Source organism: Tinamus guttatus, unplaced genomic scaffold (genome assembly GCF_059628265.1).
Source record: "Tinamus guttatus ecotype Peru unplaced genomic scaffold, ASM5962826v1 Tinamus_guttatus_pri_ptg000247l, whole genome shotgun sequence".
Taxonomy (NCBI): Eukaryota; Metazoa; Chordata; class Aves; order Tinamiformes; family Tinamidae; genus Tinamus; species Tinamus guttatus.
The window spans coordinates 3,739,792-3,755,096 of NW_028288781.1; the positions used below are offsets into that span (position 1 = coordinate 3,739,792).

The window sequence follows — 15,305 nt, forward strand, 5'->3', positions numbered from 1 at the left end:
GCTCTTCGGGGGCGTTTCAAGGCCGTGGCGTTAACTCTGCGGGCAGCAGAGGACAGTGTGTACTGATGGGGAGGCTCCTTTGGCCACTCTTGGCATTTGCTTTAGATCGGACCGTGTAGATCGCGTCCATGTACCATTCCCGGCCTGCTGCCACCTGTAAGGAGAAACAAGGAAAGGAAAACACTTGGGAGGCAAGATTTGTCTTCTGCTCCCAGGCACAGCTGTACCTCAGCAAGGCTGCAGCAGAGTACCTCAGGATTACAAAGCAGTGCTCTCATGGTCTCTATGCTTTTAGCAGGAGGGAACCGAGTAAACTTGTTGCTTAAGTCAGAAATCTAAGCCTGGAAGCAAAATGAAGACCAATGTCATGTATTACAAAAGCTCTTCCAAATAAAACTGTCCAAATGCTAGCTGGTTCTTATCGAAAAATATTTTAAAAATGCCAGAAAGAGCACTCTCATGATTAGATTAGCCATGTAGTTTCTGCTAGGGCCTTCTTCTTTTGCTATGAAAGAATGTTGGTGTGATACACTTACCAGACAGCTTACCTGGAAGAGCAGAGTAGAAGACAGGCTGAAACCATCAGAGCCAGGCTGGTTTACTAAAGGAAGAGCAGCTGCATGATCAGCTGCTAGGGCAGCATGAAATTCCAGGTATCCAAAGACTCTTGCTTCAGTCTCAGGTTGAGCTTTGTCCTAAAAGGACTAAGTAAGTTCAGTATTTCCTGACTCACTTAGGAATCCACAGGGCAAGGGTGTGCGGGTGGGCTCTGAATGTACCTACCCGGATCTTGAATGTGCACAGGAGGGAAGGCAAGTCAGCCAGGCAGCCGTACTCCTGCTTGTCTGGACTGTACTTGGGCACGTAGCCGTCGGCACCGGTGCAAAGGAAAACCCGCTCGATGATGCAGCTGACGGCAGCGCCAAGGTGCTGCACTGGCTCCACCATCACTCGGCCGTAGATTTGAGATCCTAGCAAACACATCACATGTACTGCACTATACCAGGCAATTCAGTGCTGGAGTCAATTCAGTGCTTGTTTGAAAGCCTGGACTGACCTCCGGGGCCTACAATGCAGCCCTTTTCAAGTAAGCTTTTCCTTTCTTTTCACTAGAGGGCAACCCATATTCACAAACAAAAAGTTACCCAACCTGATCACTAATATATCAAGCAAAATAAAGTTCCTCATAGAGTATTTGTGTTTCAGACCGATGCCTCAAATAAGGGACTCAATAAAAACAAAATTAGTTCTGCACTTGATCACAGCTTCAGGCAGACAGCGAGAACAGGGCACGGGAGCCCCTGCCTTGAGTGCAACTCGAAGCAGAGCGTCTGAATGAGCAGTTTGGCCACAGCCAGATCCAATTTCTGCATTTCTGACTAGAACGAATTAAGCACTGAAACTATCTATCCCTTTCAAAACAGGGCAAAAAGTTTGAGCCCAGGCTGCTTCGGCTGATTAACCAGGGCAGGAGGAAGCTGCGACTACGCAGTAGTTGAGCAGAAGTTTTGCAGAACTCCAGAATCTTTTGAATTATTTTCCCAACAAATCACTTAGAACCAAAGCCTCTTTCAGTTATACTAAATTATCATTGTAGTTTACTGCTTATATGTTTTTACTTTTTTCTTTTTTTCCAATGGAAATACATGTACACAAAACAAAGGTGTTGCCAAAAGGAGTTAGAAAAAGCAGTAAAATACAAAGCTGGAGCCTGTTAAAAGTGGTGCTGCTTTTAGCTTTCACAACTGGCTGAATACACAACCATTGTTTTTTATTTTCCATACCTTCAGCAAAAGTCCCATCAGCACCAATCCCATCAACCCATCAGATATCCAAAGCTTCTTTTTGGACAGCAGGAACATGTGGGTATTTAGACTGAACTCTGCTGCCTGTGGGTCACTGACCTGTGGGGATAAGTGAAATCAGATGATGAAAAACATCTTCATCTTACTTGCAAACATCACTCCTACACTCCATGTCTGCTATTCTGCGATTCTTACTACAGCCCATTAGAACACCTACCTGTGCTTTATTTCAAGATTCCTAAGAAAAAATAGTGCTGAGTGCACAGCTGCCTCCTCAGCTGCAGACCTGCAATATATTTTTCAGTGGCACGTGCAAAAGTTCCTGAGCGAACAGGCCTTGGAGCAAGAGGCCAATAAAAGCCGGATCAAAACAGAACCAGGACCGGCACCGACTCGTTCCACCTGAACGACGGCCCACACGATCCAGCAATCTGCAGATGAGGAACCCTTGATGCCACCACCCAGTGTCCCATGTGCCCCGGGCAGCTCTGTTTCCCAACAGTTTAGAAAAAAGACCTTCTCCATAAGTTCTGGTGCTCTTTGGAGAAATTAAAACCTGTCCTGTTGACTGTGTAGGGACAGATCTCCAGACCCACCAATTTCAAAAGAAATACACTGATTTATGCCAGCTGACAAGTCTACTCCCCTGGGCCACATTCTTCTCCCCTTTGTGCAGCCATAGGGACAGACTCGCCTGAAGCACATCCGCATCTGCCCATGGAGCAGAGGGCAGGGAGGAAAGGGACAGAGTCTAGGACTCTTTTTTTTTCCTCTCGCACAGACACGAAGGCTACTCGCCCCAGCATGGCCCCTTTTGCAGACATTCAGATGCTTCCTCTGCATCCTAACGATATGAAAATGCCTCTTCTGCTTCCTAGCTCTGTACGAGTTCAGCACAGTAGTTTAACCCCCATAAGAATACCTGCCTTAGAGTTGACCTGTGCACTGTTTTGTCTAGTTTTTGATAAGATTAAAAGCAGTGTGCACTTGGAGAAAGATTCAAACCATCTAATTTAATAACATATGGCATTAAAAAACAAACATCATGGTCCTTAGGGTGCACGTTTTAAGTGGGGGAGTCTGGCTTGCTGTTTCTATGCGTGAGAGGCTCCCACCAGCAGTGGGGTGGCCGTTACAAGCGAGGGAAGGACTCACCTTGGAGCTGCGCTGCAGGGGGGCTGCTGCCTGTCCCCTGCTGCCAGAGGATGGCAGTGTCGTACACAAAGGTGAGCCTCAGTTCAGACCACAAGTCAAAACGCTGCCAGCCACGCGCTGCAGCGCGGGAGCGGAACACATCAGAGACGTACGGGGCGCCCGCGGCGTGACCTAGGGCTGCACCAGACCTGAGACCTGGGAAACACGGAGGTCCACGTTACCACATGCAATCTGAAAGAAATCCAGAGCCTTTGCTCCCCCCAAGACCAGTGCCGGGAGGAAGGGGCCGCCCGTCCGACCTGCCCGTCTCAGCAGCTCGGCCGCGTCGTGGCAGCTGCTGAACGCCCCGAGACAGGAGCCCAGGCCGAGGCGCCGGCAGAAACGTGGGGTCCTCGCGGAGCGCAGAGCGCGGCTGTACTGCCAGGGTGATGCTTCTCCACCACCTTGGGGTTCTCGGTTCCCTGCCTTACGAAGCCATGCTTGGTCTGGATCTCATCACAGTCCAGGAGGTTGGAGCACTTGTGGTGTCCCACGCGAGTGCTGCCTGGACCAAGTTGGATAAGGGGCGTGTGGAGATAACTGGGAACAGGTCTGAAACACAGAAGCCACATGGTCCACTAGCACCCTGAACGAAAGGGAGCATCCACAGTACTCATTATCTGCTTGTGAATAACTTTTTAGTGCTGGCGACTGGAAATGCAAGAAATCAGGATGATCAATGTTTCACCCATACACTAACTTTGCAGTTGGTAAGCTGTTGCTGAAACACAGATCATTCATGGTTTGATGCAATGCAGCAAACTGCAGTGTTAGAACACGTCTGCTAAACATGTAAGAGCATTCTGGTCTATCTCTGGTTAGACCCAAAATACTGCTTTTACTTTGACAGAAAAACTGCCATAGAAGAAAGTCCAAAGCAATGTGTGCTAAATAAGAGGCTGCTCTGGCCACTCAGTGCTTACCGTCCATGTGAGGCATAGTGACCATCAGTCGGATCAGACTGGGATAGTCAGGATCATCAGTTTTAGCAGAGAAAGGTTCTGCTCCCACTGTTCCTGGGACGTGAGGTTGACAAAGGCCTGAGGGGGGTTGTGAGACATCCGATGGACTGTGTTACTGCTTAAGAAGTCTGGATGTGTCTGTCCACAGCGTCAGGTTAGATCAAAATAGCCACAGCGCCAGGTTAGATCAAAAGAACTCTGCCCATGCTGGCTACTGCAACCCCTAGGGCCAAGGCCTCACGTATCCGTGCAGTGCCCACAGCAAGGCACGGCCCTTCTGGAGATGCAGGGAGAGCAGCGTGGAAAACCTTCATTTCCCAGCAGAGGCTGAGGAACCTGCCCCGCTCTGTGACGAGTGCCCGTCCTCCCTCCCTCGCAGGGCGGCGCGGGCAGCAGCCACCACCGCGGGGCTGGGGTGAAGGGCTACGGGACTCGGAGCTCTGCAGGCGCCCACACCAGCCTGTGTGACCAGAACAGAACCATCCCCTCGCAGACCGTAGCTGACCCAAGCCTGCACCTCCTCAAGAAAGGAGCCTAAGCCGTGACGTGTTTGTTTTGCTCCCTGTCCTGCTCGGAGATAAGCCTCAGCATGAGTTTTGAAAAGAGACCACCTCGGTTTTCTAATGCAGGCGTAAGTGGGTGATACGTCCTGTGTGGTGCCTTTAGTCTCTGCACGTGCAGGATGTCTCTCCCCTTAGCCTGCAGTTACTGTGACCACTATCCATCCAGCCCTTTGGTTCAAATGGTCTGACAGAGTCTTCTCAGTGAAATGCCATCTTGGGAATCATGCAAACCAGAAGCTGTATTTCTCCAGCACAGCACTGGCTGTAACAACTGAATGTCACCAATTTGATTTGGAACTGCTCTTGAATGATGTTTCACTGGTGTTGCCCACCTCTCTGCTTTTCTCTTCCTTCCGTAGGAAGAGCTCGTCTCCCATGGCTCTCTCGTTCCACCAGCAGTTCTTTTACACTTTACATATCTCTAGTTTTGTACACTCTGTTTATTTCTAGGTAAATCTGTGAGGTTTGGTCACAGGGCAGGTAAACTCCTCTGGCCCACTGTTCTGCGGGCTCCCCCCTCCCACTAGTGACATATATTGGGTTCATTTCCTCATTCAGAAAAACAAAGATAATTTCTAATCAAATTACGCAAAGACCAAACAACTTTGGGTCTGGAATGATAAATCCACAGAGGAGCTAAGATATATAGTTACCACTCTAGGGTAAACCTAACACTTGGGAGACTCAGGCAACCTTCACAAGCTACAGTCTAATTTTTTTTTAAGTGCAAGAAGTCCTGAGGGAGCTACTTTTCAGGCACTGAGTATGAACACAACTGTCTCAAACCATGACAGTCCTGGATTGTATGCTCAAAAGCAACTTCTGATCGTAATAAAAAACACCACCTCCATCCACAGACTTTGCCTTGCCTTTCTGACAGACCACCACAGCTACAAGGGCACTAGCACTAATATCCTGGCATCACAGTTCTTTTCACAGAGTCTAACTCTCCCTTGGGGTTTTGCACGGTGGCTGGAGGTGGGGGGAACACGGCCTGGTGCAGCAGCAGAACTGAACTGTGCAAAACAGTTTTCTTCATGGTTCTCTCAACTGTGAGGTTGATAAAAGCATGTGTGGAACAGTCTTGCTCCCTCCTGTAATCAGGGTAGTGCCTCTCTCACCCCATGAGTGAATCTCACCCTGCATTACCTGCCCTAAAACAAACAATTTAGGGCAAAGACACAGAGGAATGTTTCCACCCCAAACACGCGATGGGTTGGCTGTGAACTCTGGGATGCAGGGAAGTCAAGCTCCTGCTCTAACGTGGGTGGACCAGGACACCCTCCCATTATTTACACCTGAGCTATGATGGGTACAAACTCTTGAAATACCAAAGCTGATGATGCTATTGCCCAGGAAAGGCCACCATCTTCCTGCAATTATCACTCACCTTCCTCTCTGCTTACTGTATAAATTGGACTCCGCAGCTCCAGACCTGCGTCACCGATGGCATTCACAGCTCGTGCTGCACACTGCAGCCTGGAGCCTGCCTGGAAGCATAGCGAATCCAGGGAGATGGATTTGGTGCTGGTAAAGAAAGTGGTGGCATCCACTTCCCTCATTGGGCTGGTGACACCGTTGCTGCCACTCAGAGCACTGAGAAGCCAGCGGTACCGAGTCAGAGCATCATTGATGTTCTCTGTGGCACAAAGGGATCCAGTCTTCTCGTAGTCCAAACACTTGGGATTGCAGGCCTACAGGTTGGCACACACACAAAATAAATGGGCTTATCTGTATTTACTGGCACCTGCTCCAGGTAAGCAAAATGTTAAATTTTATCCCAATAGCATCATGCTTCTTACTAAAAATATAACAGCAAAATAATACATTTATACAGACTATCTTCCTCTTAACTGAGGGGCGGGGGGCAGGAATGAATGTGATCTTTCATTTAATTAAAGACCAAGATCAAACAAACAAACAAGATAGTGTGAGCTGCTGCTGTGACTTGTGTATTTGTCACCTCTGACCACACAACTCTGGAAAATGCTGGTGCTAACTCCAAAACTGACCACTTATTTGACTAGCCCAAAACTGGGTCTCGTCTCCTAAATTAAGACACCCTCCCCCACCCATCCCACACCCCTCTTGTGCCACAATCCTAGTGTGAACCAGCCTATCCTAGTAGATAAAGAATTGGTAGAAACATGAAATGAATGGCCCCAACTGGCTAAGAGCTAATGGCTAAGAGCTGTCACAGCGAAAGCTGCTCCTTCCCCAACAGTTTGCTGCTGCTCCCACGGCCAGGAGTAAAGATGCACGGGTGCCTTTGATTAGCACAAAATTCATCTTTCTGTACTCGAGGTCCACCTTTACTAATGGTTTAAAACACTTTATTACACAGAACCAGTGCACACAGACGGGTCCCTCAGCCAGCTCTGTCTGCGACAGCAGCCTCCTAGGGCAGAGGGCTGATACCAGAGGCTGTTCACACAAGTCTGGTAACACTTCCTGCTCCCAGCACAGCTCTGCTCACAAAGCCCATGATGTTTCTAGCAAACCCTGTACCATCTAGCTATAGCCCACATTTGCAAGTGCTCAGCTCCTCCTCACTTTCCCTCACTATTAAGCCTCACTAGCATTAGTAGTGATAGGAACAATGAACATACAGTGAAAAACACACATGAAGCTGGATCATCATTTATACTGTCAGTACAATTGAAAACTGTTTAAGAACCTTGCAAACCACGAGAGTAATAGACTACAACCTTAATTAAAACATGCAGAGCTCCTCATACAAAACATGAGTGAGCATAAAACAGGGTGGAGAGGCACTGCTTAGTGCTGACATCTGCATGAAAGTCAGAGGGTCACAAAAAAGAAGTTTCCTCAACCAGATATAATAATAAGGACAACATTAACCGGCTCTGAGTTTACTGCATATCACTGCTCCACTATACATCTTTGAACAACATATTGTTATTACCAAATTATAATCAAGCCTAGAAGAAAATAATTAAGAAACTACCTATTTGTATTTAACTTTTACCCTCACTTGGTCTGTGGAATGAACGACTGGCCCAAGACTGAACATGAACACTTCCCATATCAAACAAGTTCCAAGTGAATGCCCAGATGTTACTCACTCAGACTCTAACTGACAATAGCCAGGCATTCCCATAGCTGTGCCAATCATTTCAGTATACAAATACCCCTACAGTCAGTAAATACCTTAATCTATAAACACACTTGTCACAGCTTCCTCTGTTTCGTGAGACCTGCAGCAGAGAGATGATTGTCTAGGTGAAGGAATGGTGTCATCGTGCTGTTCAGTGAAGACTTGAAGCGCTGTTAATGAAAACATCTACTGCCTCCCTTGTGCTCCTTAGTGTATAAGGAATGAAAATCATCTGTTCAGCCATGTAATTCTTCTTTTCATTGTTTCTCATCACTATCACATTACTTCACTTAGACATGCCATGACCAAAGATTCATATATTCAGCAACTGACAGCAAAATAAGATGTTTGTAAGAAACCCAGGTAGCTGTTTGCAGCACCTTCTGCTGCATGCTAAGTGAAATGTTAGCATGATTCTATGATCTCCAATCTTTCTCAAATGAGTAGCCCTATTTGATTTTAACTGCATCAGCTGCACAAAAAGAGCTAGAAAGTAACTGGCTTGTGAAATCCAGCTTGTTTCTTCAATCCCCCTCAGCTAGCCGATGTTTGACCTTTACCTTTCAACATAACCAGACGAAGCACAAACCAAAAGTCATTTGCAGTCCCTCGTAGCTTTGTCTCTCACTTACTCTATGGGCTCCTAAAAGAGAAGATCTCTCCATCTGTAAAGTTGCCAAGGATATAAAGTGCCAGCCATGAGGGCTGACTTGGTGCATTCTTTGATTATGAAACAGAGATCTTCCACTCTCCAGAAGCCCCATGTAACTACAGCTGAACTAAATGATTCGCTTACCCAAATCTTTACTAGAAAGGAAAAAAAATTCAGCAATTATGGATACTGTGCATTTCCAGTTGCTGACTATTCCATCTTTGTTTGTAAACATGAGGAACTTGCTGCAATAGGATTCCCATGAAAAAGCACTGCAGTTGAAAATGATTTAACTTCCCTTAAGCTATGTAATATTTCATAGATGAGCAAAGTGTCAATAGCAATTGACCTGTTTCAAGTATTCAATTATTTCTGAACAACTGGAAATAAACAACTGCTACATTTCATCGCTTTGCTAATAAATACTCTTAGTGCATGGTTTGAAGATCTTAAATACTGCACTAGAAATGGGATGGAGAAAGTAATATATTCATCTCTAACTAATAAAACAGATAGGATCATCTCAGCTAATCAAAGTATCTCAGCTTATTCAAGTGCTGCAGTTATTAAGCCATAACAGAATGCTTACTTCTCAGGCACATTCTCACATGCACCAGATGGAGCAATTCTAAAATACGCATACATAAGCATCTTAATCTTACCACTGTCTTCAATGGAGAAATAGAAGATGTCGCTGGTAGCATTATCACCTTCTCTCAGGATGCAGCTTATCCTCATTTCATCAATATCAGCTAAGAAAGGAATATTTAACATGAATAATCATAGCATTACACAGCATAATACAAAACTTACATCATTCTAAATCTAGGATTTCATTACTTACTTGGTGGCAAACTGTCTCAGCGACTAAACTTGTATACTGTGGCACGACTTTTTATGTTGCTCTAGGCTCAGTAACACAATATGAGTTTAATTTCTAATCTGAAGAACCAGGGTAAAAAGCCAATGAGATATAGTTTTACTTAAAATATTTAATTTTAAATATTAAATTCACATTTTTTGTCTTAGCACATTAGGAAGAATCACTTTGCCATAACTGAATTGCATGTACCAGGAGTAAAGATTTGTCCACCTTTTAAAAATGAGTTTAATCAATCCTTTTAAGCTTTGCTTACACACAAAAACTTTACAGGTCAGGAAAGAGATGAGAACAACAAAGATGAGAGCACAGCAAATTTTCCTTCTTAATCACAAATAATTGTAAAAGTCAATACAACTTTGCTGGGAAATTCCCAGGGAGTAAGAAGAAATCATTAGTATTTTTCCAGCTAATATCAATGTATTAGCAGACTTACCCCCCTGGAGTTATCAGTTGCCCTTGTTCTCGTGTGACAACTTTGGGTTCTTGTCAACTGAAAACATTGTCACTCTTATGATGAGGAAAGCACACTTGTGGAGGCAGAGGCCTGACTGGAGATTTTCTTGAGAAAGTAAGTACTATACTAGCCTGGACAGTGAATAACATTCCTGAAGCCCGTAAATTCCCTGGGATCTGCTTAAGCACAGGGCTGTTTACACAGAGACCTGCTGCTCTCACTGAGCTCCACTATCCTTTGACCCTCTCAGCACAGGTGAGGTGCAGCAGATCCCTATGTACACAGCTTTCTCTGTGGAATGGGAACACCCAAAATGCAACCAAAACTACTGTGCTTCCCCCACTCACCTTCTTGACAATAAATCACTTGATGCTTTTCCAAACAATTTCCACCAAAAGCAATAATGATTTTTGAGCCTGGGTTAATTTCCAGGAAGGAAAACAGGAACCTCAGTCTTGGAAAAGAAACCAGGGCCAGATCTGTAAATCACTGTTTCAGATTTTAGCCTGTCTCCTCATGAACAGTACCATACCACACACATGATAAAACATACATTTAAGGCACACTAGCAAACACATTAATGCATGCACATAAAATACAGAACTTCCCTGTTGGTCTTGATAGGTAAAATCAAGCTTCATTTTTACATGTATGTATTTCTAATTGTGTACATGGGTATATATTTTGTATAACTGAAACACACTGCATCCTAAATCTCCTGAAACAGAGAGATCCAAATTATATAATGCAGAATTGAGCCTCATTGTGTCTAATAATTACAAGCAAACAAAATCACCAGCACCAACCTTGCATAAATGTTCTAATGCTCTCATTTCCAAGGCCAGTATTAATGATGAAGCCATGCTCTCGTCCATTCGTTATTTTGTATTCCAACAGCTTGTGTGAACTGTCCCAGTCTTCTGCCTTTAGTGCCTTACTAGTGATGAGGAAGCCCAGCTGCTCCGTTGGAAGTCTCCTCAGGGTGGGGGCACCTTAGCTGCAGCAACCCGTTGTCCAGCAAACTGATCCGAATCCTCAGCATTTGGGACTGATGGGTCTCCATGACAGTGTCAGGGAAAACATAAATTTCGTGTGGATCCCATCGGTCACAGAGAAGGAGAAGCTATCCTGGCTGGTTTCTATACTATCATGTCTATAGCTGATAAGGTTTTTGTTCAAGTCTTGTTTGGTGAAGGTGGTTACCGGGTGGCTTTTATTGTACAAAATCTAGCTGTGCACAGGAACCTGAGTGACTGTGAAAAGGAGTAAATAGTCAGGTGTATCCCTGTCTTCCACAGACAGTTCAAAAGGGGTAATCAGTCTGGTTCTCCCTTCACCAACTACCAGGTCCCCAATAGTTAGAATTGGCTTTTCACTGCCCACGTTTGTAATAGAGACCCTGAAGGTGTGAAAGACTGGGTTATATTCATCAGTCACTTCAAATTCAAAACTGTCCATCTTCACCTCATCCTCTGCTGTATGAATGTAGTAAATCTTGCTGCCAGCAAGTTGGAGCTGAGTAAAGCAAACAGCAGGTACCCCAGGACTGTCTGAGTTCTCTAAATGGCCCCAGGCAGGAGACCGGGTAACACTGAAGTACAAGTTCCCATCAGGACTGTTCACATCACTTGTGCTGAGCAGGTCAGTTGTGAGCGTCACCTTTCCACCGTCTTTCAGAGTTACCCCCTTCTTGATCACCTCAGGGAAGACCATATCAATGCTACTGATGGTAATATAGAAGTATCTGTCTATCAAGGGGTTAACAGTACCGGTCACAGAGTTACAGGATGGTTAAGGTTGGAAGGGACCTCTAGAGATCATCTAGTCCAACCCTCCCACTCCAGCTCCAGCAGGGACACCTACAGCACGTGGCACAGGGTGGCATCCAGGTTTGAAGATCTCCAGAGGAGGAAACTCCACAGCCTCTCTGGGCAGCCTGTTGCAGGGCTCTGTCACCCTCACAGGAAAGAAGTTCTTGCTCACATGGAGGTGGAACTTCCTGTGTTTCAACTTACACCCATTACCCCTTGGCCTGTCACCAGCCACCACCGAGAAGAGCTTGGCCCCATCCTCCCTACAATCACTCCTCAGGTACTTGAACATGTTGATCAGATCTCCTCTCAGTCTTTGCTTCTCCAGGCTAAACAGGTCCAGGTCACTAAGCCACCGAGCAGAGCTGCTCTGTTCTCCCAAGCAGTCAGTGTGCTGCACGGCTTCACGCTGCTCAAAGACACAGGGGCTTCACCAGGATTACAAAAGCAAAGAGCTCCGATGAGGCACCATTGGAGTCCAGTGCCTCCATTTCCACCTGGAAAAGCTGCTCCTGGTCTGTATCCAGCGTAAGGGGCTGGTAGGCGATCTTCAGCTCCCTCACTTCCTGCTGCAAGAAGGCAGAAAGGGGCCGGCTGGGGTCATCAGTGCTGAGCAGGTAGCCCTGCTGCCATGGGCTGCTGCGCCAGGGCGAGGTTAGATTGAAGAGCAGGAGGTCTGATGGTGTCTCCAGGTCCTCAGCAGCCAGCATGTCCAGGGTGAGGGCAGTGAGCGCGAACTGGTCCACTTCCATCATGAGCAACGCCAGGAAGCTGGCCTCGGGCCGCGTGTTGTCTGTGCCCTCGCGGACGCGCACCAGCACCTGGAAGTACTCCCGCTCCTCAGGGCTGGCGGCGGGCACAGCCACACACATGGGGATGTGGTCACGGCTGGGGAAGGCAGTGGCTGCCATGTGCTCGTAGCGGATCCTCGCCTGCAGCACGGCCAGGCAGTCGCCGCTGTAGCTGGTGTCCAGTCCGTAGGGAGGCAGGGAGCCAGCAGCGGTGGGGGCCGCAGCAGGAGCAGCGCTCTGGGGCTTGCCCACAGGAGAGGCGAGCACCCTGGCGTCCAGGGGGGCATCCAGCCCACGCAGCTTCTCCATGCGCAGCGGCAGGTTGCAGCTGAGCAGGCACGGCTGCTGGAAGAGCACCTCCAGCGCCAGCGGTGCGGTGAGGTGTAGCGCCGCTGCAGGCGCACGCGGTGCCGAAGGGCCTGCAGGTGAGCTGTCCGCAGGTGAAGGCACACGGAAAGCGCGGCGGGGCGAGCGCGGCGGGCCTGGGCCAGCCTCCAGCACCATCACGGAGCAGTGGTGCCCCGGCAGCACACGCAGCACCAGCCCTGCTGTAGGGTCCAGCACGGCCGAGCAGCCCAGGGGGACGCGTAGCCCGCGGGTGGCCACCAGGATGGCGGCAGCGCTCGGCTCGGCCACCCCCGGCATGGCCAGCAGTGCCTCAGAACCAGCCCTGGGGGGCTACTGGGGGCCGGGCAGCGCCGCAGAGCCCCAGCCCTGCGCGGAGCGGCCCCGGGGCGGCAGGGAGCGGGGCCGGGGGCAGCGGGGCCGGGGGCGAGCGCAGCGGGGGCATGCGGCCGCCCCGCGCGCTGCCGTGCCTGAGCCCGGCGCGCAAAGTCGCAGTGCTCTGGTGGGTTTCCCCAGAGCCCTTGAGGAAAATAGCAGCGCCTGTCACTGCCTGCAGGAGAATCAACGGCTGTGCCACTCTTAAGTTAAAGGAAACGGTACCGGGCTTCTCCTGCTCACGCGTTTGCTTGACACCTTCACGTTCTGGTGTCACTAGGAAGATCGGCATCTATTAACACAGAAAGCGACCCAGCTTCCTTACAAGATGAAAAGGATGCATTGAGAGACCAAATATATGTTCTTGTTTTAGTACAGGGCTTATGCAACCACCCGTTATTTTATCAATGGCTTTTTTTTTGTAAGATAGGGAAAGTCCTCACATTAAAAAGAAAATAAAACAACGCTCCCCCGCACTTACACAGCCTGCACCTCTCTACCTGGTAGTGAGGACTGACTCAGTGGTGCTGTTGTCACTAACCCATTTTACTGGGATTTGTCTTTTCAGATACCTTGTTTTCTCAAGCCAGGAGGATATTTCTTGCAAATATACCTGCAATGGTCAGTAATTGGTCAGTAAAGTATTCCTGAATAACCATTTACAGGTAGAAAGGATTTTTCTCTTCTTGCCAGAGCTGAAGGCAATGCAGCAAACTCTGTTCCTTGGTAGAGCTGCACCTGGGAACAGGTATCGCCTGCAGACTCGTGTGTACATGTGTGCACACTCAGGGCTCGCAAAGGCCAGGAATCCTACACTGTCCTTTACAATGATCAGAACCTGGGTACTCGTGCTATGATAGGGAATGGTGCCAGTGTGTAACGGCTGTGTAAAACCCAACACATGGCAGGTTTCCTTCAAGTGCTCTCATAAAGGGCTTGATGTTAAGGAACAGAGCAGTGTCCTGAGTGTTTCTGAAGACAAGGTATTTCCCCCATTAAAATAAATGGAAAGAGAAATCTGCTCAACCCACTTCGTTACAGCAAGCTGTGAAAGATGGTTGTATAATATATTACAAACACGAATGTACACTACTAGATTAATTCAGAACTGTATACTACTTATCATGGCATTATGGAAAGCTGATATTATAAAACATCAACAGACTAAATGCAAACAGCACAGAATGTTTCTCATCGCCTTGCTTATACGTTCACACACCACGAGAAAACTTTCTCAGTAATTTTTCAGTTATTTCTTCTTGCTTATGTCACCAAAGCCCAATCCTGAAAGTATGCATATTATATTACCAGTAGCCTCATATTACATACCAGCAGCCTTGTTAAAATCAGTAAGATGGCTCTCATAAACACCCATCTGCTGGAAAAGAACATTTGTGCTTACAGCTCTTCAGACAGGATTCAAAGCCCTCTAAATTCTACAATCACCTTTTAGCCAAATTTGATGGGCTTTGGATCAATGTTATACAAGTTATTTAGAATCAAGCTCAAAGAACTGTTAAACAACAACTTTTAATTGCTCAAGCAGCTCCTTTGTGTCTCATAGATGTAAGCTGGAGTAATCTTCTTCCTACAGTCTTATTTTAGATAAAAATAACTGTATTACCATATTAAAGTTTTATGACTAACACCAGAGATCAGACAGCATATAAAGCATAAATTATAGATATCTGTGAAAGATTCTAGAGGTCTTGATTTATGACCATATTAATTCAGTATAATGATAGTGTAACTACAATCAAAAATCTTGTTGTACTTTTTTCCTTTATGTTCTACACTTTTTTTTTTGTAATTAATACTCCTGACTACAGAAGACTTAGGCTTCTTGTCCGCATTCAAAGAAAAATGAAAGTTTTCATAGATAGGAGACATTCAAAAGTCGGTACAGCACAACATACACATTTCTAGGTCTTCAAATATCTAAGGATAATTTTCTAAACAATGCAAAATTATTTTATATAATAGTCAACGAACCCTTATTTACAGAGTTCATTAAACTGAGATGGGAAGTCTCCACTTGCTTCATTAAAGAAATTAAGCCATACTGTTCTAAGTTTTCCTCAAATTGCGCTTAAAGAAAATATGACGTTAAGGAACTCCTTGCCAGTGTTCCTTATGAATCATGATTTTTTTTTTTTAAATCACATTACTAAGTTTAATCTTGAATGCACAAGCACTGATCCACATACATTAGCCTTTAGGAGTTGAATACATAGTGGGAACTTCTGGCAGTTCACTGGGGCAACACTTTAATGTGTTTGGAGCCAAGATTTCAGAGCCGATTACGGTAGCAACTATGACTCGCAGCCCAAAGCATCAGATAGATCTTTTACA

The 15,305-nt window shown here is 46.6% G+C and overlaps 1 pseudogene; it reads right to left on the reverse strand.

The window, feature by feature from the left end:
• Nucleotides 1–16: 16 nt before the first annotated feature.
• On the reverse strand, nt 17–11,410 carry LOC148594391 (FRAS1-related extracellular matrix protein 2-like; annotated as a pseudogene).
• Nucleotides 11,411–15,305: the final 3,895 nt, after the last annotated feature.